Source organism: Chelonoidis abingdonii, chromosome 21 (assembly GCF_003597395.2).
Source record: "Chelonoidis abingdonii isolate Lonesome George chromosome 21, CheloAbing_2.0, whole genome shotgun sequence".
NCBI lineage: Eukaryota > Metazoa > Chordata > Testudines > Testudinidae > Chelonoidis > Chelonoidis abingdonii.
This window is the reverse complement of record NC_133789.1, coordinates 8,034,054-8,040,189: the sequence shown is the minus strand read 5'-3', so window position 1 is coordinate 8,040,189 and position 6,136 is coordinate 8,034,054.

The following is a 6,136-nucleotide window of genomic DNA, read 5'->3' as shown; positions in this document are numbered from 1 at the left end:
CATTGCACCTGCTGAATTCCCCCGCATTAGCAATTTAATCGAGACATGGTCATTTCTTACCCATAAACACAGAATGGCCGTTGTGCTGTCAATGGGGAGTCCACCCAGAGTGTGATTGCCATTTTCCACGTAAATGAATTATTCCCCATGTGTTTATTACCAGAGTCTGGGGGCTGCAGGTGTTAACTTAAGGACAGAGCTTCTGCTTTTGGTGATGATGGCATGGAGGTAAAGAACCCAGCCGGACTCTCGATCCCAGAAGGAGTCTGCAGAAGGTGGCAGTTAGCAAAAGCATCTCCACATGAACAGCTGTGCACTGTGGATCTGGAGGGACGGAGAACCCATACCTGTGGCAACTTGACTGTTCAGAGATCACTTTTTCAGAAGCAGAATCAACACTCCTTCTGCTATGGCTACTCTAGCAACAGTTGCTAGCGGAAAGACCTGTTCCACTTGGTACAGAATTGGCCTGCTGAGTGGCATGCGTCCCCAAGTGTTGGCTCAGGAGAGGTCCAAGGCTGGAAGAACAAAAGGCATCTGCAGACTCAGGAATGAGGGACCACAGACATGAGCGCTGAGCTGGTGGGATCGCAGGTGTGGGGTCTGTATGGCAGGATGAAAGGGGAAGCTTGTGTCCACCTAGCAGGTTACAGCACCGGAAGGACTTTCTGACCAATCTCACTTCTGAGCATCGGATTTCTCCTCCCTGACTGTACGGGAGCTTCCTGGGGGAGATCTCACTTTTGGATGAACTCTGCACTCTGGGCACTAAGTGAATTGTTTCATGTGTGAAAGGTGGATCAACAGCCCTGCTAAGTGTTAAGGTAAGAAGATGACCTTCAGAGGAGGGTCATCCTTGGTAAAAAATGTACCTTGCCCTGCCTGCCTGTTGTTCAGCATTACACCAGGGGCCAGCTTCCTGCTGGCCCGCCTGCTTATTCCGTCCTGCCCTAGCTAGTTGCAAAGGGAGCGTGAAAGCTGGAGTAGATGATAGCATGTTCCCATCAGAGTGTAATTGAGGTAATGACGCAGATGGTGCAGGACATCGCAGGAAAATGGGCCCCAGGCAATTTTTATCCTAGCCCACTGTAACTTAACAGATGCTCATGTTCAGAGTTAGCAGCCCGTGTTAGGTCTGTATCTGCAAGAGACAGCAGTACTTGGGCACCAGAGACTAACAGATTTATCTGAGCAATAAGCTTTTGTGGCTACAGCCACTTTATTCAGATGGCCTAGAATGGAACAGGGGTTGGCAACCTGTGGCACGCGAGCATTTTTGACAGCACACAGGCGGGCTGAGCGCTCAGCTGCCACAGCTCTGGGGTTTCCCGCTGCTGGCTCCTGATAGCTGGTGGTTCCCACATTGTCCCACTCAGCGGCCTGCTGCCAGCTTGGGGAAGGAACCCCTAGGCTGGTATGGGCCATGAGCCCAGCTGACGGGAGCCAGCAGGCAAACCCCAGAGCGCCACCGCTGGCTCCCACTGCAAGTCCCACTCAGCGCCCGCTGCTGGCCTGGGGTTCCTTCCCTTAGGCTGGCAGCAGGCTGAGACCCCAGCTGGCAGGAGCCGGTGGCTGAAACCCCTGAGCAGCCGGTGGCTGAAACCCCTGAGCAGCGGCGGGCTGAGTTGCTCACACCGCCGCTGCTCTGGGGTTCCCACTGCTGGCCCCTTGCCAGCCGGGGTCCCACTCTGCACCTGCTGCTGGCCTGGGGGAAGGAACCCCAGGCTGGCAGTGGGCTGAGACCCTGGCTGGTAGGAGCCAGCGGCTGAAACCCCAGAGGGGGGCTGGTGGAGACGCTCAGCCCACCCCTGAAATCCCAGAGCTGGGTGGGCTGACCCGCTCAGCCCGCTGCCACTCTGGGGTTCCGGCTGCTGGCTCCTTACCAGCTGGGGTCCCCGCCACAGCCCCACTCACCTTGCTTCTAGCACAGGCCTCCTGCCAGATAGGGTCCAGGCTTTCAGCCCTACCACCTCCACTCACCTCAGCTGCCAATCTGGGGTTCCAGCCGCTGACCTCCTGCCAGCCGGTTATCAATTTATAACTCAGAAGCCTGTGTGCAGCTTAAAGTATCTAAATAGGTGCCACCAGACATTGGAAAACTCAGCAAGGGCAAGGATCATACTAAACTAATAAGATCTGTATTTTAATTTAATTTTAAATAAAGCTTCTGAAACATTTTGAAAACCTTGTTTACTTTACTTATAACAGAAATTTTGTTGTATATTATACTTATAGAGAGACCTTCTAAGAAAAGTTAATGTATTACCGGCACACGAAGCCTTAATCAGAGTGTATACATGAATACTTGCCACGCCACTGCTTAAAGGTTGCCGACCGCTGGAATGGAACATATAGTAAGGAGATATATATACATACAGAGAACATAAAAAGGTGGAAGTTCCCCTACCAACTCTAAGAAGCTAATTAATTAAAATGAGCTTTATCAGCCAGAGAAAAAAAATTGTAGTGATAATCAAGATGGCCCATTCCAGACAGTTGACAAGAAAGTGTGAGGATACTTAACATGGGGAATTAGAGTCAATTTGTGTAATAACCCAGCCACTCCCAGTCTCTGTTCAAGCCCAAGTTAATGGTATCTAGTTTGCAAATTAATTCTAGTTCATCAGTTTCTTGTTGGAGTCTGTTTCTGAAGCTTTTCTGTTGAAAAATTGCTACCTTTAAGTTGTTACTGAGTGATCAGAGAGGTTGAAGTGTTCTCCTACTGTTTTTTGAATATTATGATTCCTGATGTCATTGGAGTTCTCCTGGCCACCTTGTTAATGCCATGAAGAACTCTTACCCGGCAAGGTGAATGAAACCATATGTCTGTTATACAGGGAGTTTGGTGCTTGCATTTTGCAGGGGTGCTGGGAGGGGAGGATCCAGCAAAGAGAGATCTCAGTCTGCAAATCATAGCCTGGAAGACCCAGCAGTAGGAGAGTTGGTTAGAAGGGTGTGTGCCTTTTCTAAGGGGACACTGGAGGAGGGGGGAAGGCAAATTGGTTTTAGGAGGATCCCCTAGGAGGTGACAAGAGGTTGACATGGGGAAAAGGGATACCCTGAGGAGGGGAGTCGGCAGCCTGGTAGGAGAGGGAGGACACAGACAAATGGGGAGAGGGATTGCAGGCAGGTTGAGGGGATGGGATGGGGTATATGGTATATGCCCCATCCCATCCCAGGTATATGGAGATCCCTGAGGAGTGGGGGGAGCAGTCAGGTGTGGGACCAGTTAGGTGTGGGAGTAGGGGGAGCAGTTAGATGTGGAGAGGGGGATCCCTGGGGGAGGGGGGAGCAGGCAGTCAGGTGTGGGGAGGGGGATCCCCTAGGAGTGGAGGGAGCAGTTAGGTGTGGGAGGGGGATCCCCTGGGAGTGAGGGGAGCAGTTAGAAGTGGGGAGGGGGATCCTGGGAGGATGGGGCAGCAGGCAGTTAGGTGTGGGAGGGGAATCCCCTGGGAGTGAGGGGAGCAGTTAGGTGTGGGGAGAGGGATCCCTGGAGGAGGGAGGAGCATGCAGTCAAGTGCGGGAGGGGGATCCCTGGAGGAGGGGGCAGCAGGCAGTCAGGTGCGGGGAGGGATCCCGGGAGGAGGGGCAGCAGGCTCTCAGGTGCGGGAGGGGGATCCCGTGAGGAGCGGCATCAGGTCTCAGGTGCGGGGAGGGGGATCCCGGGAGGAGGGGGCACGGCTCTCAGGTGCGGGAGGGGGATCCGGGAGGAGCGGGCAGCAGGCTCTAGTTGCGGGGAGGGGATCCGGGAGGAGGGGCAGCAGGCTCTCAGGTGCGGGAGGGGGATCCCGGAGGAGCGGGCAGCAGGCTCTCAGGTGCGGGGGGGGGATCCCGGGAGGGGGGCAGCAGGCTCTCAGGCGGGAGGGGACCCCGGAAGGAGAGGGGCAGCAGGCTCTCAGGTGCGGTGAGGGGGATCCCCGGAGCAGCGGGCAGCAGGCTCTCAGGTGCGGGGAGGGGATCCGGGAGGACGGGCAGCAGGCTCCAGGTGCGGGGAGGGGATTCCCGGGGAGGAGCGGGCAGCAGGCTCTCAGGTTGCGGGGAGGGGATCCGGGAGGGGGGCAGCAGCTCTCAGGTGCGGGAGGGGGATCCCGGGAGGAGCGGGCAGCAGGCCCCCGTCCCCGCTTAGGTGCGGGGGAGGGGGGGATCCCGGGGAGGAGGGGCAGCAGGCTCTCAGGTGCGGGAGGGGGATCCCGCGGAGGAGGGGCAGCAGGCACTCAGGTGCGGGAGGGGATCCCGGAGGAGGGGGCGCAGGCTCTCAGGTGCGGGGAGGGGATCCCGGAGAGGGCGCAGCAGCTCTCAGGTGCGGGGAGGGGAGACCCCGGGAGGGCGGGCAGCAGGCTCTCAGGTGGGGAGGGGATCCCGGAGGAGGGGCAGCAGGCTCTCAGGTGCGGGGAGGGGATCCCGGGAGAGGGGGCAGCAGGCTCTCAGGTGCGGGGGGGATCCGCGGAGGAGGGGCAGCAGGTCTCTGCAGGTGCGGGGAGGAAGCAGCTGCAGGCAGCCCCGCCCCCAAGGCCCTTTGTGCGCTGGCCCGCTGCCCGCTCCGAGCCCTCCTCTCTCCTCCTCCCCCCCTGGAATCCTCTGACACTCTCCGCCTTGCAACATGTAGCCAGCCCTGCGCGCGCACAGCAGCGTGAAAAAGGTGCCGGCTGCGCTGATGGCTACCGGCTCGCGGCTTCGCCCGCCCATTGCTGCCGGGCTGAGCCCGTCTCAGCTCGTCCTAGCAGTGTAGGTTGCCGCTCCTGCAAAAGCCGCCCCCTTCCCCCCAGCGCCTGCAAATGCTGCTGCCGCCGCCGGGCGGAGGGCGCGCTAGGGCCGTGGCCGCTGCAGGGCCGGGCGCGGGCCCCCCCTCCCCCTAGCCTGCGCGGCGTCGCGCTGTCCGGCCGCGGCGTGGGGGTTGCTGGCCGGGGCCAGGGGGGCCTTGGCGGGGCTTGCGCCCGCGAGCCGCGGGGAATGGCGCGCGGAGGGGCGGGGGCTGCGGAGGGGGCGGGCGCTGCTTACGTGGGGGCCTCGGCTCCGGCGACCCCCCACAGTCCTTTCCTCGCTTCCTCCCGCGTCTTCCGCCAGCCGGGTGAGTAGCCGGGGGCCAGTTTGGGAGGAGTGGGGGAGGGAGGAAGTGGAGCGGGGAGAGGAGATGGCTGGTGGAGGCGGGTAGCGGGGTGGCTGGGTCAGCGGCTCGTGGAGGAAGGCTACGCGGCCGGGTGGTTGTGGGGGCAGACCCATCTCGCGAGGCACATGAGGGGGGGAGTGAATGGGGGCTGGGCCTTCACTTGACACTGCTGGTCTGGGGGGGGGCACACCAATCAGCGCTCTGCGGATGAGGCGGAAGTATATTGGGCTGGGCGGGGCTCCTCTTTTTGACCCCGCCTTTCAGTGAGGGGCCACCGCAAGCATTCCGCCCCAGATGTGGACGAGTCTCTGCTGATACATGGGTGCGGCTGATCCTGGTTGGAGCCGCCTCCGCCTGCTGGGATCTGGCTCCCTGGCTTCAGAGGGTTCTGGGAGGGCAGGGTGACAGGGGTAGGACCCTGGTGCCAGCTCAGTGTCTCGCTTCCTTTTTCAACAATCAAGCTTTGCACGGGCCCTGGTGTTAAGATGCTGCTGCCAATAAGCAGTTAGGAGAGCCCGAACTGTTGGAGACCCTGGGATTGGTTGTTCTTTGTACCCATCCCCTGTGTCCACAAGCGCTCCCTGCTCTCCAAGGGGCTGCACTGGCAGAGGTGCACAGTGGGGCTTAGAAAAGAGAGAGCCAGTTTTGAATCGATATTTCTCTCTTTCTGACCTGGAGTGGGAACTCCTCTTCCTCACCACAAGCCCTGAGAGTACAGGAAATCTAAGGCCCCCGTAGGGCTGCTTCTGGAACCCCTGAAAGGTGGGGTAGGGACCTCCACAGGCCTGCGCTATCCTACCCCTGCCATTGGCAGATGCAGAAGCTGTCAATATGGTCTCTAACTGGGTGGCTCAGTTATTTACTGGGTGTGTGCATGGGGTGAGCGGTGTAGTTCCCAGGCTGCCCTCTTTATATATCATATCCATTTATCACAACACACACACACACACCACACATCATGCCTCTATTAACACCTGTGATCTCAGGGCATCTGTTCCTGGGGAAGGTGATGCAGCAGAATTGCTTCTC